The sequence below is a fragment of the Capra hircus genome, chromosome 14 (assembly GCF_001704415.2).
Source record: "Capra hircus breed San Clemente chromosome 14, ASM170441v1, whole genome shotgun sequence".
Taxonomy (NCBI): Eukaryota; Metazoa; Chordata; class Mammalia; order Artiodactyla; family Bovidae; genus Capra; species Capra hircus.
Window position 1 is genome coordinate 12,680,817 of NC_030821.1, and position 11,727 is coordinate 12,692,543.

The window sequence follows — 11,727 nt, forward strand, 5'->3', positions numbered from 1 at the left end:
TACATCCTCGCCATCACTTGCTATTATCTTTCTTCTTGATTATAGGCATTCTAGTAAGGTGTGAAGTGAGGCATATCATTCTATTTTTAATCTGCATTTTCATAATATCTAATGATTTTGAACATATTTTCTTGTTTACTGGTCATTTGAATATCTTCTTTGGAGTAATGTTTATTTAGAAATTGCCCTTTTTAAAATTGGGTTGTCTTTTTATTTTGGGGGGGCTCCAAAATCACTGCAGATGGTGACTGCAGCCATGAAATTAAAAGATGCTTACTCCTTGGGAGAAAAGTTATGACCAACCTAGATGGCATATTTAAAAGCAGAGACATTACTTTGCCAGCAAAGGTCCGAAGGCTATGGTTTTTCCAGTGGTCATGTATGGATGTGAGAGTTGGACTCTGAAGAAAGCTGAGCACCGAAGAACTGATGCTTTTGAACTGTGGTGTTGGAGAAGACTCTTGAGAGTCCCTTGGACTGCAAGGAGATCCAACCAGTCCATTCTGATGGAGATCAGCCCTGGGATTTCTTTGGAAGGAATGATGCTAAACCTGAAACTCCAGTACTTTGGCCACCTCATGCAAAGAGTTGATTCATTGGAAAAGACTCTGATGTTGGGAGGGGTTGGGGGCAGGAGGAGAAGGGGACGACAGAGGATGAGATGGCTGGATGGCATCACTGACTTGATGGACGTGAGTTTGAGTGAACTCCGGGAGTTGTTGATGGACACGGAGGCCTGGCGTGCTGCGATTCATGGGGTCGCAAAGAGTCGGACACGACTGAACGACTGAACTGAACTGGACTGAACTGTCTTTTTATTATTGAATTGTAAAGGTGTTTATAATTCTAGATTATAAATCCCTTAACAGATACGTAATTTGGGAATATAGTTGTCCGTTGGTATCCATGAGGGTTTTGTGCCAAGACCTCACCCTCTCCCCTCATTACCCATGTGTATCTGAATCTGTGGACAGATCCAGGACCCATAGGTTTCCTTATCCTCAGGTTCTACATCTATGGATTCAGCTAACTGCAGAACATAAACATAGTGTATATTTATTGAAAATAACATCTGCATATAAATGGACCTGCATAATTCAAACTCATGTTTCCAAGGGTCGAGTGTATAGTTGTTCCTTGATATCCACTGGGGAATTGGTTCCAGGAACTGTGCAGATACCCAAATCCACAGATGCTCAAGTAAGTCCCTTGTATAAAATAGCATAAAACAGTCACCTTTGTGTATCTGTGGATCTAGCATCTGCATACTCAATCAGTCGTGGCTTGGTTGAATCCAGGGATGAGGAGCCTGTGGATATGGAGGGCCAATTGTATTTCCTTCCAATCAGTGGGTTCATTTCACTACACTGATAGTGCACAAATCCTTTTCATTTTGATTGCATTATTTTCACACTTGTTATTGATGATACCATTTTTACTTTGATGTGTTTGAAGTAGATCTCCTTGCATGTATCTTATTTGCAATTTGTCGAGCTTCTTGGTTATATACATTGAGTTTTTTTTTTTTTTAATCAAAGTTGTTAAGATGAAGCTAAAAAAATTGAAATTCTGTGAGGTGGTGGAGATGTTAACTAACCTTTTTGTGGTAATCATTTTTGCAACATGTACTTATATAAAATCACTACATTATGCACTTTAAACTCACACAGTGTTGTCAATTACTTCTCAATAAAGCTGGAAGAAAAAAAAATCAAAGTTGGAACTTCTTATATTCCCATTATACATATGTTGGTGTGTTTAATGGTGACCTATGTTTCTCTGAGGTTCTGTTCAATTTTCTTCGATTTGTTTTTCTCTCTGTTCTTTGCATGCATAATCTATTGTTTTTTAATTCTTCTGTCAGTTCAAATCTACTGTGAGCCCCTCTGCTGTGTTTTTCATTTCAGTTATATTTTTCAACTTCAGAATTTTCATTTGGTTCTTTTTAAAGGTAACTTCTTTCTCTTTAATAAGCTTTGTTTATAGCAACTCTGGAAATTGACATCCCCCTGTCCCCTGGTAAAGGCTCAGCTGGTAAAGAATCCGCCTGCAATGCAGGAGGACTGGGTTCGATCCCTGGGTTGGGAAGATCCCCTGGAGAAGGGAAAGGCTACTCACTCCAGTATTCTGGCCTGGAAAATTCCATGGACTACACAGTCCATGGGGTCGCAAAGAGTCAGACACAACTGAGCGACTTTCACTTCACTCACTGTCCCTTGGAGCTTGTTAATTATAAATGGCTTGTTTATTTCTTTAGTGTTAGCTGGACTGTTTTAGTGATGTCTATTTCCTCCACATAGTGGAGTCTGTTACTGGTTTCACATGTCACTGCCTTGAGCATGTACACAGATAGTCTTGTATGACAGTGATTTTTGTAGGGCTCCTTACCATCTCTTTCCTTGACCGTATCCAGCTGTTAAGTTCCCCTCGTCCATCAGCTGATTGCTCTGTTTAGTTTTCAACAGTCCCTGGGGTATAAATCTCCACAACCGATTAAATCCTGGCTCTTTGAAGGATAGTGTCAGAGGACAACGTGGGTTTATTCTTTTATTTATTTATTTTTATTTTGGGCTGCACAGAGTCTTCGATGCTCTACACAGGCTTTCTCTAGTTGTGGCAAGAAGGGGCTACTCTCTAGTTGCCGTGCGTGGGCTTCTCTCTGCGGTGGCTTCTCGTTGCAGAGCAGAGGCTTTAGGATGTGTGAGCTTCAGTGAGTGAAAGTCGCTCAGTCATGTCTGACTCTGCGACCCCATGGACTATACATGGAATTCTCCAGGCCAGAATACTGGAGTGGGTAGGCTTTCCCTTCTCCAGGGTATCTTCCCAACCCAGGGATCAAACCCAGGTCTCCCACATTGCAGGCAGATTCTTTCCCAGCTGAGCCACAAGGGTATCAGTAGTTGAAGCTTATCAGCTCTAGAGCATGGGTTCAGTAGTCGAGGCTTCTTGACATGTCTTTCCCAATTTGAAACTCTGTCTTACAAACTCTTGTTTTGCCTCTCGATGAAAGTGAAAGAGGAGAGTGAAAAAAGTTGGCTTAAAACTCAACATTCAGCAAACTAAGATCATGGCATCCGATCCCATCATGGCAAATAGATGGGGAAGCAATGGAAACAGTGACAGACTTTATTTTGGGGGGCTCCAAAATCACTGCAGATGGTGACTGCAACCATGAAGTCAAAAGATGCTTGCTCCTTGGAAGAAAAGCTATGACCAACCTAGACAGCATATTAAAAAGCAGAGACATTACTTTGCTGACAAAAGTCCATGTAGTCAAATGATGGTTTTTCCAGTAGTCATGCATGGATGTGAGAGTTGGACTGTGAAGAAGGCTGAGCGCCAAAGAATTGATGCCTTTGAACTGTGGTGTTGGAGAAGACTCTTGAGAGTCCCTTGGACTGCAAGGAGATCCAACCAGTCAATCCTAAAGGAAATTAGTCCTAAATATTCATTGGAGGGACTGATGCTGAACCTGAAACTCCAATACTTTGGCCACCTGATGTGAAGAACTGACCCATTTGAAAAGACCCTGATGCTGGGAAAGATTGAAGGCAGAAGGAGAAGGGAATGACAGAGGAAGAAATGGTTGAATGGCATGACCGACTCGATGGACATGAGTTTGAGTAAGTTCTGGGAGTTGGTGATGGACAGGGAGGCCTGGTGTGCTGCAGTCCATGGGGTCACAAAGAGTCGGACATGACTGAGTGACTGAACTGAACTGAACTTACAGAATTAGCTGGGGTTAGGGGGATCAGGGACCCACTCTTCTCATGTGCCATGCTTGAGGTAGAGTCTCTCTTCTGAAAGTGGGGACTAAGTGAAAGAAGGTAGTGAGCGCCTCACTTCTTGGCTTCACTTGCTTGGAATTTAGCCTCCAGAACACATGACTGAGGGAGATGAGAAATTCTGGTGGTTTGCTCCTCTCAGGAAGGTACTGTAGCCCCTGGTTGGTTACCGAGGGGCTGTTCACCCTGAAGTGGCGCTTCCATCATTCTCAGCTGGAGGGAAGAGGGAGGAATCCAAGCCACCTGAGTTCAAATGCTACAGACTCTGGGTGTTTTTATGGAGTTTCAGCAAAGTTTTTTGAATAAATATTTCTTCATTTGCTGTATGCCCTTAGGTCAATTTCCATAGACTTTCTAAGTGGCTGGTTTTTTTTTAAATTGTCATCGCTTACATTTGTTTCTCAGGGGGGCCTCCTCATACTGCCATTCCAACTGTGGGAGTATATACTGTAAACTTTAAAGCTATCACTGACCACAGAAAAATTTACAGGACATTTACAGTAGTTGCTAATCAACTTTCTCTCCTGGCAGTATCATTGGTAAAGGAATTAATAGAATTATTGCTTACCTGAAAACTTGTGGCTGGAAGTATTGAATGAGGGAATGGCTATTTGTCAGTCTGGTAAATTAAATGTCCTATAGAAATGAAAAGATAGGCTCAAGTAATTGCTGCAAATACTCAGTTATAATACTATTTAGTGGATTTCATAACCACAGTGACAAAGTACAGGGAAATAAGGATAATTGGGTCATTGGTGGGAAAGAGAAATTAGATTTTAAGTAAAACATTTTAAGTTTCTGATATGTAGCTAATGTTTTGTAAATATATTTCTATCTCACATTAACTTTTTGTCCAGTTTCTAATACATAGCAATGTAAGTACTTTCACAGCCCCTATATATACAGTATTGTCTTTTAAAAAGCATTAAGTATTGCGTTAGAAATTAATGCTTTAAGAGTTAGCCCTAAAGTATGAGCTTATTAAATAAAATATATTGGAGTAACTAGCAATATATACATAATTCTAAGGTCTAGTCAAGGCTATGGTTTTTCCTGTGGTCATGTATGGATGTGAGAGTTGGACTGTGAAGAAGGCTGAGCGCCGAAGAATTGATGCTGTTGAACTGTGGTGTTGGAGAACACTCTTGAGAGTCCCTTGGACTACAAGGAGATCCAACCAATCCATTCTGAAGGAGATCAGCCCTGGGATTTCTTTGGAAGGAATGATGCTAAAGCTGAAACTCCAGTACTTTGGCCACCTCATGCAAAGAGTTGACTCATTGGAAAAGACTCTGATGTTGGGAGGGATTGGGGGCAGGAGGAGAAGGGGACGACCGAGGATGAGATGGCTGGATGGCATCACCGACTTGATGGACATGAGTCTGAGTGAACTCTGGGAGTTGGTGATGGACAGGGAGGCCTGGCATGCTGCAGTCCATGGGGTTGCAAAGAGTCGGACACGACTGAGTGACTGAACTGAACTGAACATGTCAACATATTGCCATGGTAACAGTTACCAATGAGCTAACTCATTGGAAAAGACCCTGATGCTGGGAAAGATTGAAGGCAGGGGGAGAAGGGGATGACAGAGGACAAGATGGTTGGGTGACATCACTGACTCGATGCACATGTATTTGAGCCTCTGGGAGATGGTGAAGGACAGGGAAGCCTGGCGTGCTGCAGTCCATGGGATCGCAGAGAGTCAGACATGACTGAAAGACTGAAAACCAACAACATCGGTTATTTAGCTCTGCTTATTCATTTCTTGCTCTTCTATCATTTACTTTGGTTTGGCCCGTTCCTAAATCTGGGTCATGACATCATTTCAGCCTCAATTTTTTTTAAAATTTCCTTGATCTGTTATTACTTATTTCAAGTTTCTGAGAGAGGGAATCTGGCCCAGCTTGAGTTTTTGGACTAGACCACCAGGCATACCTAGATGGTCATACAGCAAATAATTTAAGGCTAGATTTGCTCTCTTGGCTGGCTTTTGGCATTTACCACAGGTTTATGGAAATGGGAAATATAGGAGATGGGGACCTCTTGGCAGTACTGGGCAGCAGCCTTGGCCCAAGAGGTTCTGAGTCTGGGACCTGGGACCCTTTAAGCTTGTACCTGGACAAATATCTACTTCAGCTACAAAGCACAAAGAAATTATAAGCAACTAAGAATGACTATGTGTATGCAATTTGGGGCAAATTTAAAAAAAAAAAACCCACACACACCAAACTGCCACTTCTAAAGACCCTGGAGCAAAAACAGTGTACTCCACATGCCCCCTGCACACACCACCACCAAAGGGATGGGCAATACACCTGAACCACCCCTCAGGCCCTATATGTGGACACGCTCCTACCATCACCCTGTGTAAGGAAACTCTTGCTTGTAATAGATCCCCTCTGCTGCAGTGGGGGCCCCAAAAGAGCCTTGTCCGGATTTCTTGACTGGCCTCTGGTCAATTTCTGTTGATTGAGGAGGGCCAAGAAACCTGGTCAATGTCATTTCCAGATTATTCTAGTTTGTTTCAAGGAGACAGAAGCCAAGAGAGCATGGAATAGAGTCTAACGTGAGGGTTTGGCATGGCAGTTCTAGAGCCCCGAGTGCACAGTGTAGAAAGGACCCTTGTCGGGAATCCAGGCTACTGTAGCAAGGATGGGCACCACAGTGGCTGGCCTGTGTTGAGGCCACGACCCTGGAGTCGGGTTCACGCAGGGAGGCATCCTGATTCCAAGGAGTATTTGGAGAATACTGCTTGGCACGAATGGAAACCAAGTCAACCAAGTAAAGGGAAGTCTAGCCTCCCACAACAAATACCTTGCAGAGGCTTGGTGGCCAATTGAGCCCCAAGCTAACAGAGTTATGACCAACCTAGTTGGTTATGATCAACCTAGATAGCATATTAAAAAGCAGAGATACTACTTTGGCAACAAACATCTGTGTAGTCAAGGCTATGGTTTTTCCAATAGTCATGTATGGATGTGAGAGTTGAAATACAAAGAAAGCTGAGAGCTGAAGAATTGATGCTTTTGAACTATGGTGTTGGAGAAGGCTCTTGAGAGTCCCTTGGACTGCAAAAAGATCCAACCAGTCCATCCTAAAGGAAATCAGCCCTGACTATTCATTGGAAGGACTGATGCTGAAGCTGAAACTCCAGTACTTTGGCCACCTGATGCGAAGAGTTGACTCATTTGAAAAGACCCTGATGCTGGGAAAGATTGAAGGCGGGAGAAGGGGATGACAGAGGATGAGATGGTTGGATGGCATCACCGACTCAATGGACATGAGTTTGAGTAAGCTCCAGGAGTTGGTGATGGACAGGGAGGCCTGGCCTGTGGCAGTCCATGGGGTCGACTGAGTGACTGAACTGAAGTAAACTAACAGAGAGGGGGCGGGCGCCGCCGCCCACCGAGGAGGGCGGGCTGGCTGCTGAGGGTCAGGGACGAAGTCCTCTCCTGGCGCCCGGGAGCCACGGCTGCCCAGCCTGCCTCCCACTGGCCCCGGCCCCGGGCGCTGCTGCTTTCTAGAAGGCTTCGCAGGGCCGCGGCCCCACGCCTCCTCGTCGCCTCCACGGAACCCTTGGAGGGCATGCTGATGGCCTCGGGAGCTCAGCCTGGCGACCAGCTGCTCGAGGTGCCCCCGGGACCCCGCTGTTCGGGCGCGCCGGGTTTGAATTGCTTGGTCTGCAGCGGCTCCGCTGCGGCCCCGGGGACGCCAACGTGCGTGTGGAGGTGACCCCGCCAGGTGGACACTGTAATCCCGCCGGCGGGCGGAGCAGATGGCGCACCGTTCTCCGCGCAGGTCCCGGAGTCCCAGCTTTGCGGCTGCAGCCTGCGCCGCCGCCGCCCGGGGAGTGGAGGTGGTTGACGGTGTAGCTCAACATCGGGGCGCCGGGGATGCCAAGAGGGAGAGAGCCTGGGGCCTCAGGATGAGGGTTCTGGAGTCCTGTGGGTGATGCTCGTGCCCTTTCTCGAGTCCGTCCAGAGGCATTAATGTTTGCTCGCCGTGTTTTTTATTGTATGGGGCAGATGCAAGTAGCCAGCAATTAGGGGCAGAGCTGCAAAGACAAATGGAGTAAAACGTGCCGCAGGAGGCGTCAGGAGACTCTGGCTCTTGGAAGCATTTATTGCAGGGACAAAGCTAGACTGCGTATTAAAAAGCAGAGATACCAGATACAAGTACTTTAGCCGGGCACCTGGTTTCCCACAAACATGTCTGCATTTTCCAGCCTCCCTTGCAGCCTGGCACAGCAGCCAAATAAGTGCTGGCCAGTGGGCTATGAGCAGAAGTGGTGTGTGCAACTTCTTAGTATGTCCTCAAATGAAGGGGAATGCACCCTGCTGTGTCCCACTTACCACCCCCCTCCCGCTTCTGGTAGCTGGAATGTGAACAGGGTGATTGGAGATGGTGCGACCATTCTGTACCAGGAGGTGAATACCAGACCCTGAGGACAAGCAGAGCTACAAAGACGAAAGGAGCCTGGGCTTCTGACATATTACCTCTGGGTCTCTTTCCTGAAAGAGCTATATGGACTTCATCTCTCTTTTATTAAATCTCTTGTTAATTTTTGACCAGCATATGTTCAGTGTAGTTAATGTGAAAGAAATCCCTATCTGGAAGAGATATCTGCAACCCTGTGTCCATTGCAGCCTTATTCACAATAGTCAAGACATGGAAACAGTCTAACTGTCCATCATGTGGTATATAGATACAATCGAATATTAGCCATAAAAAAGAAGGAAATCCTGCCATTTTTGACAACATAGATTGACCTTGAGGGCATTATCCTGAGTGAAATAAGTCAGACACAGACAAATACTGCAAAATCTGACTTATATGTGGAATCTTCAAAAGTCATACTCATAGAAACAATAGAAATGTGTTGCCAGAGATGGGGTGGGTGAGAGAAATGAGGAAATGTTGACCAAACTTTCATCAGAAGATAAATAAGCTCTGAGGATCTTACTATAGCATACTGCAACTAACAATATTTCCTTGAAATTATATATTATATATGTTCTTGAAATTTGCTGAGAGACTAAGTCGTAAAACCCCATAAACAGAAAAGGCAACTATGTGAGCTAACGGATGTGTCACTGTGGTGATCATTTCACAAATATATATGGATCAGATCATCATATTTTACATTTTAAATTTGTACAGTTTTGTCAATTATATCTCAAAGCTGGAGGGACAAAAAGCCAGCGTGAGGTAACTGAGAGGAACCCACAGAAAATAAACATATATGTATTTTGCATTCCTGAGACTCTTTTATTGCACTGTCTCTAAACATTAAGTGTTAAATGTTTTTGTCTCAAAAAAAAAAAAAAACCAAACTCTGAGAACTGCTGAAAAATAGGCAAGTTATAATTAACAGCTATGATTCCACATCTAAGCCCATCCTTTTTAAGTCTGTGGGGGTAGTTTATTCTAGGATCTGGCCTCCTCTTGAGGGGCAAGGTGTGATTTAAAGTGGCTGGCTGCTCCGGTGCCATTGTCATAACTGACTGGCTGCTGCTTCCTGGAGCCTGGGGTGTGTGGCCGGCAGCCAGGCCACTGACAAGATCGGCAGCAGAGGCCGGATTGCAGCCCTCTCCACCCAGGCTTCCCCATTTAAGAGTGTGGTTCACAGAGTTCTTCCTCCAGAAAGCACTCCAGCAAAGGCACCATAAGTGTGGCAGTCAAGAGCCCAGCAGGAAATAGATAAACAGATGAGCAGCACCCTCCAAGAGGTGTGGGCAGCCACGAGGGGTCCGCAAAGGATGGGGCATCACCCAGGGCTGCTGCTGTTAATCCTGAAGAGGCCAAAGGGGCAGAAGATGTATTGGAATCAGGGGAGAGCTATACCCTTGAAGAGGGGCCACTGGACAGGAGCCACTGCCCAAAGTGAGATCCTGTGGGTATGGGCAGGAAGGGGGTTCTTGACCTCTCCCCCCTCTCTCTCCTCTCCTGCCCAGCTTCCCACTGAGTGACTCTAACTGGAAGCCAAAGGCAAGGGCACCCAGGTTGAAACCACCCCTTAGCACTTAGTTTATTTTCTTAGTGATGGACCAGTGGCCCCCCATCCCACCCCGTCACAGATAGGTACCACCTCCTCCCAGTTCTGTTAGGCCAGTGTGGATGATGAAATGCCATCTTTTCTCAGGCAGTGTGAGTTCCTGACAGTATGCTGTTGCTAGGCAACCTGTTACCCTGCATAAGAAAAGCCAGCTCCTACAATTTAATGAAATGTAAAGCACCACTTGCCCACAATAGTAGATATAATGGTCATCTGAATTAAATTCACCCATTTCAGTCCATTTTAGTTCGCTCATTCCTAGAATGTTGACGTTCACTCTTGCCATCTCCTGTCTGACCACTTCCAATTTGCCTTGATTCATGGACCTCACAGTCCAGGTTCCTATGCAATATTGCTCTTTATAGCTTTGGACCTTGCTTCTATCACCAGTCACATCCACAACTGGGTACTGTTTTTGCTTTGGCTCCATCCCTTCATTCTTTCTGGAGTTATTTCTCCACTGATCTCCAGTAGCATATTGGGTACCGACTGACCTGGGGATTTCCCCTTTCAGTATCCTATCATTTTCCCTTTTCATACTGGTTATGGGGTTCTCCTGGGTGTTCATTGGAAGGACTGATGCTGAAGCTGAAACTGCAATACTTTGGCCACCTCATGCGAAGAGTTAACTCATTGGAAAAGACCCTGATGCTGGGAGAGATTAGGGGCAGGAAGGGAAGGGGACGACAGAGGATGAGATGGCTGGATGACATCACTGACTCATGTCCACTCACCGATGGACATGAGTTTGGGTGAACTCCGGGAGTTGGTGATGGACAGGGAGGCCTGGCATGCTGCAATTCATGGGGTCGCAAAGAGTTGGACACGAATGAGCGACTGTACTGAACTGAACAGAAAGCACCACTTGCAAGAGGGATATTGACTTTGGAAATGGCAGCAATATGAGCTCAATATTGCTGAATATCTCTCAGACCCCAGTGGTCAGTCCCCTTGAACACAAGGGATCCTCCAGGTGGTATCATGGTGGTGGAGGAGGTGATGGGGGCATAGCTGTAGCACAGGCAGCCCTGGCGCCAGTGAGAGGCAGGGAAATTGTGTTCATCTCTGGTGCCCCATTTCAGTCTTTTTTTCTACAACTTGATTCAAACTTTTTTTTGCCCTTGTTGTTTTCTTTCTCCCATTTTCAGTCATGTTTGCATTGTGTATAATTCTATCAGTTCAGCTCAGTTCAATCACTCAGTCGTGCAACCCCATTGACTGCAGCACACCAGGCCTCCCTGTCCATCACCAACTCTCAGAGTTTACTCAAACTCATGTCCATTGAGTTGGTGATGTCATCCAACCATCTCGCCCTCTGTCATCCCCTTCTCCTCCTGCCCCCAGTCCCTCCCAGCATCAGAGTCTTTTCCATTGAGTCAACTCTTCTCATCAGGTGGCCGAAGTATTGGAGTTTCAGCTTCAACATCAGTCCTTCTAATGAACACCCAGGACTGATCTCCCTTAGAATGAACTGGCTGGATCTCGTTGCAGTCCAAGGGACTCTCAAGAGTCTTTTCCAACACCACAGTTCAAAAGCATCAGTTCTTCGGCACTCAGTTTTCTTCACAGTCCAACTCTCACATCCATACATGACCACTGGAAAAACCATAGCCTTAACTAGATGGACCTTTGTTGCCAAAGTAATGTCTCTGCTTTTTAATATGCTGTCTAGGGCATCCCTGGTGGCTCAGAGGTTAAAGTGTCTGCCTGCAAGCAGGAGACCTGGGTTCGATCCCTGGGTTGGGAAGATCCCCTGGAGAAGGAAATGGTAACCCCGTCCAGTAGTCTTGCCTGGAGAATCCCATGGACAGAGGAACCTGGTGGGCTGCATACAGTCTATGGGGTCGCAAAGAGTTGGACACGACTGAGCGACTTCACTTGCTATGT